The sequence below is a fragment of the Coturnix japonica genome, chromosome 6 (genome assembly GCF_054131305.1).
Source record: "Coturnix japonica strain WE chromosome 6, WE-NBRP24, whole genome shotgun sequence".
NCBI classification, from domain to species: Eukaryota; Metazoa; Chordata; class Aves; order Galliformes; family Phasianidae; genus Coturnix; species Coturnix japonica.
Window position 1 is genome coordinate 38,803,334 of NC_140668.1, and position 12,120 is coordinate 38,815,453.

Consider the following 12,120-nt stretch of genomic DNA (forward strand, 5'->3'; position numbering starts at 1 on the left):
CTTTTGTCATTTAGGGCTTGCCATGTCAATATTATTTCTGTTGGGTGGAAGGACGGGGTGGGAAGCAGAGCGTGCTGTTTGCCACATGTCACTGTTGGGGTTTTAATACCCGGCTCTGGGGTTGGCTTCCTTATGCAGTGGCCCTTGAACACAACTTTTCTCCCCTTTTTTGCTCATTCAATGACTCAACATGGATTGTCAGCTTATAAAGCGATGCTGCAGGGCTGCAAAGTATCCGGGCTGTATGTGCCATCCCCAGGCTTTCAAAAGGGAAAGATTTGCCGGTCCCTTCCCAGCCTCTCCACTCCCTCCCCCCCACCCCCAAGCTTTGTGGCCAGGGAGGGGATGCACTCCTGGGACACTGAACTCAGAGTGTCCCTGTCACTATCGTGCTGGGAGATAAGGGGTTAACCCGGCCCCCCTCCGCCCCGAGTTCATCTGCAAAAAATATGAAGTGAGGATGGATCTGCTCATCTGCCGAGCAGAGAAGTTGCCTTTGATGTCAGTTGCCTTTCCTCCTTCTCCTCTTTTTTTTTTTCTCTTTTCATTATTTTCCCTTTTAACCCTTCTCCTGGTGTTGGAACCACCTCCCCCCTGGGGGGATTCATGGGGCTGAATCCCCATAGAGGTGGGATTTGGGGGACAGGTCCCTATGGGGATGCCACCCCTTCCTGCGCATGTCCCAGGGGCTCCATGCCCAACGAGCACCTCCAGGCTGGGGACACCTCAGCTGTCCCCAGGAGACAACAGAGATTGGAGTGCTCAGTGCAAGAAGGGGGGGGATGGAGTGGGGGGGTTCACCCCTTTTATTCTTGCAAGCGAAAGGAAAATCTCCGCGGTCGCTTTAAGGCAGGAGTCCCTTTAAGTGACTTTCCATTCGCTGCTTTGGAGAGCTGAGAATTCGGTTTCCCAGATTTCCTTTGAATTGTGAGCAGCAGTCAGAGGGAGTTTAAAAAAGAAGGAGAAAAAAATACTGTGCACACACACACACACACAACTACTGTAAGCTCCGGGCAACCTACAGCAGCAGCGAGATTTGGGGTGGGGGGTGGGGTGAGGGAAGGAGGAAGGGAAAAAGGAAGGTTAGGAACACAGATCATCTGCTGGCATTTTGCTTCACTTTGTTAATCCCGTGTCCTCCTTGTTGCATGAGGAAGGGGCATGGGCACAGAGAGACCACCCCCTTCCCCCCTCCAGGCAGTGGCTGTGGGCATTAGGGATGCTGTGCCCAGGATGCAGCGATGGGGTTAACCTTGCTCGCCAGCTGGGGAGCATCATAAAACGCAGCCGTGCCCCACCAAATTAATTTGCACTTTCTTTTCCTAATGTTTGCTGGGGGAAGAACCAAGAGAAAGAGAGAGAGAAAGAGAAAAAAGACCCTAAATAAATAAGCAGGCTGGAAGGGGGCTGGGGAAGGCTCTGTTTCCTCAATTAGCTGGGACTTGCCTTCTCTTGACGAAGGGAAGGCAGCGCGTTTTAGCCTCTGGATTTGTGGAGCTTTCTCAAAGTGCCAAGTCTGGTTATACGGGGACTTGGGAGGGTTAGGTGGAGGAATCCGAGTCGCTCTCTGCTCCATTAACTCCTTCGGGGCTGAGCAAATGGCTTTGGAAACGTGTGCCTGGCGCGGAGGTGTTTGGCACCCGGGTGCTTTGGGGAGGGGATTCCCACCCTCTGGGAGAGAGGTTCTGAGACCCTGGGAGCAAAGTGATATGGGCTGAGAGTTCATCGTCATCCTCAGGGAGAGACTCACAAGGCTATGGGGAATGTACTCAACCCCTGCAGGGAGGCAGTGGGGTCGTGGTGGCCACAAGGAGCAGCTGAGGGTGCGTGAAGCCCCAGTGGTGCAACAGTGCTGCAGGGCGGAGCATCCTTTACCCTATGGCCATCAGGAACCATCAGGCACGCACTGACAGCAGGAGTTGCTCTTGGCACTGTGAGGACATGGTCATACTTGGGGGAAGATGCAAGAACTGGCTGCACAGCACCACATAACAACACCTTTGGATGGAGAGCTCTGCGGGACACCCTATAATCACACTGCACTGGCACAAGGTAGTCAGCTGTGTCACAGGTTGGCAGAATGCCTTCACCTGCATGGGAAAAATGCTCCTGGATGTTCAAAGCCACATCCTGACCTGTTCTACCCTTGGGAAGGAGAAGCACGGCCGTGGGATTCCTGTACCCTCCCTGGGACTCCATCCCCATCATGTCGGCACAGCGCAGCGCTTTCACCCCTCACTGGAACCATAAAGGGGCCTTCAGAAGGAAGCAGAAGTAACTTAAATTTAATTTACACTCACTTAGAGACCTCTTTACATGGCTCAAGGAGCATAAAGGGGCCTTAATGTGGCCAGGAAGCAGCGCTGCATGGATGTGCTGCATGGCTGTGGAGCTGCACACATCCCTATCTGCAACCCAGTCCTGACTTCTCGACCTCAGATATGGGTGGACGTGGACTCACAGCATCACCCCGAATGGGGTCAGGTCTCATTGTCATGTGTGGAAACAAGAGTCAGGGATGGGCTTCCAAGGAGCGACTCACAGGGAGCAGTTCTTGGCTTCCCAAGAAATCTGTGATGCTGTCCCATGCAGCTTCTATTAAAAAGGATCAACCATCTGCCTGTCTGCAGTCAAAAAGTTATCTCCTTCATAAGCACTGTCTGCTTGGGCTTGGAAATGGGACTCCTTGTTATCATCTCTTCCTGCTCCCTTTGGGCACAGAGCCCTGTGGATTTGCCATAGCTGAGTTTCTGTGACTGAACATGGATGTAACTCCCTGAATCCCTCTGTTGCCTTTGTGTTATCACAAGCAAAGCAACTCCTGAGTCTAAAGGTGATGAGGAAAACCCATAAGCTTGTTTGGGGTTCGTTGGAGCCCCTCCAGCAATCACTGCTGATGCTCTGCTTATTGTAAAGCCTCAGTGTGGTGGCCAGTGGAGGTGATGCTGCACACTTGATCCTACAAAAGCATCCCAGCAAGCCAGGAGATGTTGGCAGGCTGAGTGCATTGCTCCTCAGCATCACACAGGGGTGACTGAAAGGGCCCTGAGCTGCCTCCCCTAATCTGGAGCAGAGGGCAGAACCACCAACTTGGAGATGGCAGCGTGCTGACATCTAAGAAAACCATCCGGGTTTATCCCAACCCTGGTTTGGAAGGGAATATCCCACCCAGAGCTTTAGGGCTGCAGTTAATAGGGAGCCATTGAATTTATGGGCAGGTTTCATGGCACCTGTCCCCAGTGCTTCTGGGCTGGGAGTAGCAGGCGAGTGCCGGGTGCTGGCAGGTATTTGCTCTGCGTTTTGGCCTCGGTGCAATGCTCCAGCCTCTCTGCCAGCCCTGCTGCCTGCCCACCTGCTTTCCATGCAGCCGCCAGGCTGGGCTCCTTCCCGACCCACAGCTTTGGATTTGTCCCACATCCCACACCTGGCATGATGGGACTTTGCCGGGCACAATGCAGAGCAGCCTGCAAACCACAGGGCTCAAACCATGCACTGATAGCCATCTCCTTAGGAAGGCATGTGAAAAATGTAGCCTCAGGCAAGCATCAGTGTCCCCTTCAAAGCAGAGCCTCATCTCGGTTTGAATTGGATCTGCTGCTGTTTAATTACAAGTGAGCACCTACCCCCTCCCCATCACCATGACATGGAATATTTAATGCCCCTTCCCATCAGGCTGCTGTGTTGAATGAACATCCTCATGCTCCAGCATGGGGTAACACCTCCAAATTTCTACCCTCCAAAGGAAGAATGAGGGGATCCCCATTTCTCACAGTGTCACACAACACATTGCTTTCCCCTCTTGGCCAGGTGGGGAGCAGCCTCCCCATCAGCCCAGCAATGGGAGGAAGAGGAGGGGAGGAAGGCCAGGAGCAGGGACCAGCAGCACCAAGGACTGTCCTGACCCCATCCAGCTTTAGGACTGGCTTCCATACACCAGCACTGATGTGAACAGATCCCTCACTCCTGATTCTTAGCAGCATATAGGATGGAAATGTTCCCAGCTGACAGCAAAATGAGAGAGGGGCAGCGGGCTGTGGACAGCATCCGGCACTGGTGGAGCAGAGCTGACCTGCTTTGGCCAGCTCCATTCCCATAACTCGCTCGTGTTTGCATTTAATTACGGACGTTAAAAGCCCTTTCTTTTCCCAACAACAAAGCCTTGAACCATACTTCAAAGTTGGGTTTCTGGGACAGTTGCATACCTTTTAAAAATAGCCCTCTGAGCGGTGCCAAGTGGTAAATGGATTGCAGAGGGCAGGTCCCCCACGTGGGGCTTCAAACGGCCCCGCAAGCCTTGCTTTTTGGGTTGGCTTTTTTGTTAAGGAAATCTGCATTGCAGAGCAACGGGGAGATGATAAATTGGTCGCCAAGTCAAAGCAGATCTGCTGTTTTGGGATGGCACCAACAGGGAGCAGTGCAGAACCCCCAGTGTGACAGCCCAGCATCCCAATCTGCCCGCAGCATCCTTTGGGGTTGGGGTGGCCAGCATCCCCCAAACCCACATAGACACCATTCAGACACATCTGCACGGCTCACATCCTGCAGCGTCACTGCTGCCATTGGTATCAAGGTGCTGGGTGAAACAGTTTCAACTTTAGGGCCGGTGTAAAGCACCCTAGAGGAAGCAAGCTGCTGTCTGCAGCACAAGTGTGTGGTTCCCGAGGAAAGGAGGCTGAGCTCAGCTCCGGGAAAAGCTCGTCAGACTCAGAGTGTGCTTTTCTTGGACTTGTGTGCTGTATTTATGCAGGCTGGTATGTGGGGAGTAATTAGAACCTCATCCCGAGCACTTGACGAGCGTGTTTTCCATTCTGGATGTTGACAGGTCAGGCTCTCCGGCCATCCCTCTGTGCCTAAAAATGTTGACATTTTGTCTGCTGAAAATAAACCGAGGGCCCATGAAGCTCCTGGAGCACGAAGCCGTGGCTGTTATGGATGGAGGGGTGGATGTCCATGTGCTTGTGGCACCTCTGGCTTCCCCATGCCTGGATTTGGGGTGATGGACAGAGGGTGAATGGCCGGGGTGCAGGACCTGGGCACAACAGAGTGCTCCATCCTGCAAATCAAAGTCTTTGCAGATTCCTATATCCAACCTGCAAACAGAGAGCCGTGAGGATGCCAAGGCTGCATCTCACTCTTCTCTCTCTAAAAGACCTTTTCAAATCCCCAGGAAATACCCAGGAGGCAGCCTGGGCTTGGAGAGCTTAAGAAGCTGCTGGAGGAGGTTTCAGTGTGTGAACCGAAATGAAATTGTTTCAGTCGGTGCATGAAATGAACCCACAAGGGCTCGTGCACCTTGTGCAGCCTGGGGAACCCATCAAAATAGCACCCCATTCTTGTTCAGCACGGCCCCTACGTCCCTGAGTGTCAGAGGATGGGATGCAGGGAGAACACAGGGGATGGGATACAGGCGTGGGATGCAGGGGATGGGATATAGGGGGGATGCAGAGGATGGGATGCAGGGAGAACACAGGGGATGGGATACAGGCGTGGGATGCAGGGGATGGGATGCGGGGTATGCAGCTTGGGGAATGGGATGCAGGGTGCAGGATGCAGGAAGGGATGGGACACAGGAGGGATGGGATACAGGAGGGATGGGATATAGGAGGGATGCTGGGCATGGAATTCAGGGTATGGGATGTAGGGGGAATGCAGGGGACAGGATGCAGTGTGTGAGAAGTAGGGGGGATGCAGGGGATGCAATGCAGGGGACAGGATACAGGGGATGCAATGCAGGGGATGGGAGGCAGGATGCAATATGTAGGGAGGGATGAGATACAGGAGAGATACTGTGCATGGGATTCAAGGTATGGGATGCAGGGGTGGCCATAACATCGCTCCCATCCCACTGAGCTGCTGCCAGCCCCTCATGTGTCAGGCTTGCTTTCCTCCTCACCCCCTCTCCGTGCCACCCAGCCCCGCCGCATAACGCCTCTCATTTCCCCTATAGATTAACTAAGGCTCAGAGTGAAAAGCTGCGCTTGGGCTGACCTAACCCCACACTGGAGCACTGCCGGGGGACACAAAGAGCTGCTGTTCGGCCCTCGCTGGCACCGGCCCCACGTCTGCTCCTGACACAATGGTGTTTTCCTTGGCTGGAGCTCAGAGGCGCGCGCTGGAGCTGGTGACAGGGTGTCGGGCTCGGCAGGGTTCCCACGCGCTCCCGGCTGGGCATCCTGGCCCCAAAGCATGGCACAGCCACTGTGTGATACCTGATGCTGCTGCAGAGCAGGGGAATGGCGCAGGATCAGCTGCATTGACGCTGGGGCTGGCGGCTGCTTGGAAATGTGAAATGCATTCCATGTAGCTGTGAAAGATTGCTTCTGAAATGGAAAGTTTGGATGTTACTCAGTGAAACTCTGCAATGCATCCCCAGCTCCAGTGCTGCAGCCCTTCCTTGTCAGGCTGAGCTGTTATTCCATATCAGGTCCTTCCAAGCATGTTCTGGTGGCCTCTGGGATGGGGAAGCATTTGTCTGCCATTTATTGAGCCCCAGCAGAAAGGTGCTGCTGGGCTGGTGACAATACAGCACCTGGTGGCAGAGCCAAAGCTTCAGGCTGGAGAATTCAAGTGGGAAAGCTTTAGGAGTGAGGATAATTGATGTTGGAAGAGATTACAGAAGCTACTGTGAGCTCTGTGGATTCTGGTGTAGAATCTCCTCTCTGTACAACAGCAGCTGACAGGGTGAGACCTGAATCCCTCAGCGTGATGTTCCTGGGCTCACTGATGGTGGGGAGCAATGATAATTGGAATGCATTGCATCCTTCTCATTCCAGCCCAGCCATCTCCACTGCCAGCTTTCTGCCTCTGCCACTGAGCTGAAATGCTCCCGGGCTTGGATAGCAGTGGATTCTCAGTGAAATCTCTTCTTGGAGGAGGGAGAAATCGAGGCAAATGGAATGGGAATGTTGGCTGGGGAGGGTTTCACAATGCTGAGTTCACTGAGGTCCTGGGGATGGGCACAAGGCTGGGGCTGTCACTGGGAATCAGATGGGAAACAGGGGACGATGGAACAGGGGATGATAGACAGGGGATGATGGAACAGGGGACGATGGAACAGGGGACAATGGAACAGGGGATGATGGAACAGGGGATGATCAAACAGGGGACAATGGAACAGGGGATGATGGGGCTGGGGCTGGCAGCCCAGGGGGGTGCTTTGCCCATTGAGATCCCAGCACCACTGTGCCTATGCATCTCAACACGTGCAGCCCCACATGCAGCAGCACCCACACCCACTGTACAAAACATAGCCAGTGCTAAGTTAAAAGCTAACAACACCAAGAGGCTCCCCCGGCAATGACTCCTCATGCTGGTTATCATCAGTTTAGAGGCCAAGGGAAAGGCAGAACGCTGCAGGAGGGGCTGCCCATGGGCATTTTTCAGGCTCAGTGTCACAGCTCCCAGGGCACAATTAAGGGTCTGTGTGTCGAGGCTGAACGGTAGCCCCATTGGAAAGGTTTCGTGCCCTCTCTCAATTCCTGAGTAAACCTCTCGTCCCCCTGTCAGCTTTGATTTGTAATCGTAGTCGTGGCATCTGGTTTTCATATGAAGCGTGGAATACAGGGGATGCTGTCTGCTTGCTTCTGCCCAGAGCTATTCATCTGGGGCCGGCCAGGAGGAAAAAAACCAGCCTGCTCCTGAAAGGCACTAATCATCACTGAGGCCACAGCAGAGAATGGAGCTGCTGTCCCCATGTGCTGGGGCAGGAGGAGGAGAAATAGCCATCATCTGCCTGCAGGAGTGGGACCTCTGAATGGGATGGAGACAGGGATGGGCTGGAAGGAGTAGCTCACAAACAGCACACGCATGTGGCACATCTTGGAGGATGATTTGTCCCCGGTGTGTTCAGCAGCAGCAGCAGCAGCATCTGCAGTGCAAGGGGTTCTTGCAAAAGCTTGCCTCTGCAGGATGAGGCTGTGGTGTCCTATGCAGGATGAGGCTGCTTTGCTGTGGTGCCAAAAATGGGTGTAGTTTTGCTTTTGAATGGGGTTTGTTTCAATGCCTTGTGATCAGAGCCTGCTTTGTGGATCAGATGGATTGCTGCAGAGGAGGAGCATCCAGAGATCCGCTGCTGTCCCTGCTCTCCATCAACAGGATGCCCCATAAAGCCCTTAGGGCAGCAAGTTTGACATCTTCTATAGCTCTAACTATAGCTGATGCTCCAACTTTCTTACACCAGCTTATTTTCAGCAGCGAGGAATGCTCCAGAGGAAGCAATTTTATTTTCCCCTCCTGTGTGGAACTTCCTAGGACGCAGCCTTTGATCCTGACTCCTGATGTTATCAAGGAGGAAGCTGCTGCTCTTTGAAGTGAGCTTCACGTTGTGCTTTAAACTTATGGGGGTTGGGAGCCTACAGAGCCAAGGACATCTTTTGTACAGATCCACTGGGTCTGAGGGCTGGGGGCTCACATAGGGCAGATCTCTGCCTATGTGCTCCAGTTTTCTGCTTTTGAGGAGCCCAGCAAAATGGCTCCTCAATGGGGCAGTGCTCCTGCTGGTGGTGGTTGTGCTTTTCAGCATCTCCTGGAAGCAGGGTGGTGGAATTAGGTCACATCCTGAGTCCTGCATGCAGGGTTTTGCTTGTCTGGGTCATTGGAAAACATTGTGCTTTGCATCTATAGTGGAAATGGTAAGTTACAGCCTGAAGCAGTGATGGAGCACCTGGTGGGAAGGCAGGGCCAACCCAGGGGAGCTCAGGTGTATGCAATGTACCTGAGTGACTGGAAGGGCTGGAGCCAGGATCCACCCCTTCCCAGCCCTCATTTAAGGGTTGGCAGTGGAGCTGAGGGCATCTCTTGCTGGAGGTACTTGCTTAACTGCAGCCTTCTGAAGGTGGGCAGCTCTTTTTCCTTCATTTCTGCCTCTGTGGCTCCTGCATTTGGGCTCATTCTCTTTTGCTGTAGCCAAAGACTTTGCCACCCTGCTATTATCATCCCATTATGGCATTACAGCATCTCTGATGCTGCCTGAGATCACCCTAGAAATGTCTGTATTGATGCTACGGATCAAGCTGGAAGCAGAAAATAGGCAGAGAATGGGAGTGGTTCCATCCTGGGTCTGGGGGAATCAATGCACCTGAGGAGGGTTGGGGTGCACCTGAGTGGCAGAGATTGGTTCATTAAGGAGCCCTGAGCACAGTAAAGGGCACAGCCCTAATGAGCTGCATAGGGGGCTGTATCATGGCTCTTTCCATACATTTAGCTGTGCTTAGGGTGTGATAGTGCTTTCAGAATGACTGCCTTTGCTAGCTCGGGGCAGGCAATATTGCATGTCCCCATGCAACCCAAGCAGGGGTGCAGCAGGGAGAGCTATGGAGGAGGGTGCAGGCAGGTGGCTCTACCAAAAACCCAACCATTGCTTTCTGCAGCAACTTCTGTAGTAGAGCTTCTCTACTCAGGGGGGTTTTGTAGCATGACAGACTAAAAGTGGTAGGGCATGGTAGGTGGTCACTGTGATGGTGAATAGAACCCACCTCCAGCATCCCCAATGCAAACATTCCCCTGACCCTGAGTACTGCCTTCTCCCACAGACCCAGCACGTGGGCAGCCTGCTGAGCACCACGGAACTGAGCACAGCTGCCACAAGCAAAGGATTCACCCCGGGGGCATCAGGAATGGCCTCTCCATTGCCCAGGAGCTGCCAGACAGAGCTGCACACAACTGGAGCGTGCAGGGAGGAGCCCATGTAGGACAGAGCCATCTGTGGGTGCCAGGTGGGTGACAGCAACGCAGCTGTGGGCAGATGTAAAATAGGTGTCAAAACACATTGCTGGGCTGGAGGAATGCAGCTTGGGGGTGAGCTGTGTGCTCCAGCTTGTGTGTGTGTTGGGTGCAGCACTGCCCATCCATCCCAATCCTCCCAGGTGGACCATAGACCCGTAATGCCTTAAAATGGAAGGCAGGCCCTTAATGCTCTAAGGAATTTCCTCTCTTTCCTCTGCTCCATCTTTCTTCTTGCTCAGGGATGTGATTTAGCAGAGGGTAGTTTGGTTCGGTTCCAGTTGGACTTGATGATCTTCAAGGTCCTTTCCAGCCTGAGCAATTCTATGCATATTCTTCCACAAACTTTTAAGCTTACCCCAAGAATTGCCACCTTCTGCTTCTGTGTGCTGACTTCAGCTCAGGAAAGCCGCAACTTTGCCTATGGTGCAGGATCTCCATTGGGTTCTAAGTGGAAGCAAATGATTTAAAAGGAAATTAAGTTTACAGCTCTATAAAAGTGTGTGTGGGGGGGAAACTAAAAGCATTTTATTGCTTCACCTGTCATTCCACGGAGGTGGAAAAGTAAAGGAGTTCTTTGCATTTGTCTCATTTCTGGAAGCAAAGAGGAGCAAACCCATCAATGGTGGTAATGTGAATTGCACTGCTGGGAGGTGGTGGTGCTCCTCCCAGCATTGGGAGATCAGTGGTGACCCACAGGGAACGTGCTGAATGTGTCATTCCCATTGCAGCCCAGCATAGCACCAAGGATGCTCTTGCACAGAGCTGGTGTGTGCTGTTGAAGGAGCTGTGCCTTTTCCAGCATTGCTGGAGTGTAGAGCGTTTTGAAGGAGGAGGAGCCCGGCCCCAGCCCTCCCAGCTGTGTCAATAGAGGAGGAAGAAACAAAAGTGTTCTTTCTTCCTCTGCTCTTTCTGCAGAGGGGGGATGTGCTGGTGGCTGTCATTGTGTGGTGACACACTGCACTGGACAGGCAAATTGGAGGCTGTGTGCAGCCTTTGGGAAGCATCCACCAGCAGGGCAGCACTGGGATTAATGCCCATTAATGCCTTCATCAGTGACAGTGGGATCAGTGCATCCTCAGCAAGTTTGAGAGCTGCCTTCCCATACCTAAAGCAGGGCTGTAAGAGGGAAGGGGATGAACTCTTTGCTAGGGTGGGTTGGGACAGGACAAGGAGAAGTGGTGCCACAGTAGAAGAGGGGACATAGAGACTGAGTATAAGGGATGGTGCTTGCAGCCCCGAAGCCATGTTGGCTGTGTGCACCATCAGTTCCCTGCATGGAGCCCAACCTGATGTGGAGAGGATGAGTCACGTAGTGAGGAGATAAAGCAGAGCTGAGAGGAGCAGCTCTGATCCACGCCTGGCTTTGAAAAGCAGCAGATCAATGTGCAGAGTTCACGGGGGCATCATGATAGGGATCAGCTGCTCTCCTCTGTCATCCCCACTGCTGCTGTTGGTTCCCATGCATATATCCATTTTAATCTCAAGGATGGTGGGGAGAAATCATTCCTCCTCAGGCAGGAGAATGGGAGTCCCAGAAAGAGGGGAAAGGCATTAATTGCTTGAAGGAAGCATCTTCCATCAGCACCTGGCTTTGCAGTTGGGTTTGGCTGCGTGTTGGAAGCCGCAGCCACGCAAAAGGGAAACAACACAGCGTGCTGCAATGAAACATCCTCCTCGTCGCGGTGCTACACGCGGCTCTTCCGCTGCTTTCTAAGTTTGGTGGCATAATTACAGCAGCGGGGCAGAGGCAGCATCTCTGGCTGTGCCAAGCCCTGCCTTCCAGGGATTTTTGGATCCCATCACCTAAAGGCTGGGCTGGGAGCTGGCAGCAGATAAAAGGGCTGAGCAGCCCCAGCTCTCCTCACTTTGGTCATGGTGAGGAAGCACAGGTAGGGCCCTCCATGTCCCCCTTGCTATGGCTCTGGGTGTCCCAGGGGCAGGCAGAATGTTTTGCTGCCTTTGTAACAGGTTTGTGAGAAAGAGACTTAAAAAAAACAACCGGCCAACCGCAAAGCACAAATCTGCTCCAGTCGGATGCTGAGTCCCAGTTTAGAAACCCACAGGGAGGACAATTAAAGAGCGAGCAGCAGAAGGAGGCTGGGTGTCAGGACATGGGAATGAGGGAGTTGTCTTCTCATTGTGCCTTTGCCTCTTCTCCTTGGCTTAGCTTGGGGGATCACAAGCCCATTTCCCTCCTGCTGACCCCCACTTTGTTATTGTAGGGTCGTTGGCACAGGTGGTTTGTGGTGATGTGGGTGCATGCGTTGTTCCACACTACAGCTCCCCTGTGTGTGCCAGGATGTCTTGGCAGGGCCACGCACCCAGATCTCAGCCTGTCCAGGGATGGGCAGCACTTCAAGGGGTGTCCCACATCCACTTCTATTAAGGGACAAACCA

At 53.2% G+C, this 12,120-nt stretch overlaps 1 protein-coding gene across 8 annotated transcripts in view; it reads left to right on the plus strand.

The window, feature by feature from the left end:
• The window catches only part of ZNF469 (zinc finger protein 469), a 168,816-nt gene that overhangs the window by 132,570 nt on the left and 24,126 nt on the right, over positions 1-12,120 (plus strand). For 6 of the 8 annotated variants that reach the window (XM_085551178.1, XM_085551175.1, XM_085551177.1 and 3 more), the window contains one exon: positions 9,531-9,713. The exons of the other annotated variants lie outside the window; for them this stretch is intronic. The gene's annotated coding sequence lies outside the window, so the exon portion shown is untranslated. The remainder of the gene's footprint in view (positions 1-9,530; positions 9,714-12,120) is intronic. 8 annotated transcript variants of the gene reach the window in all.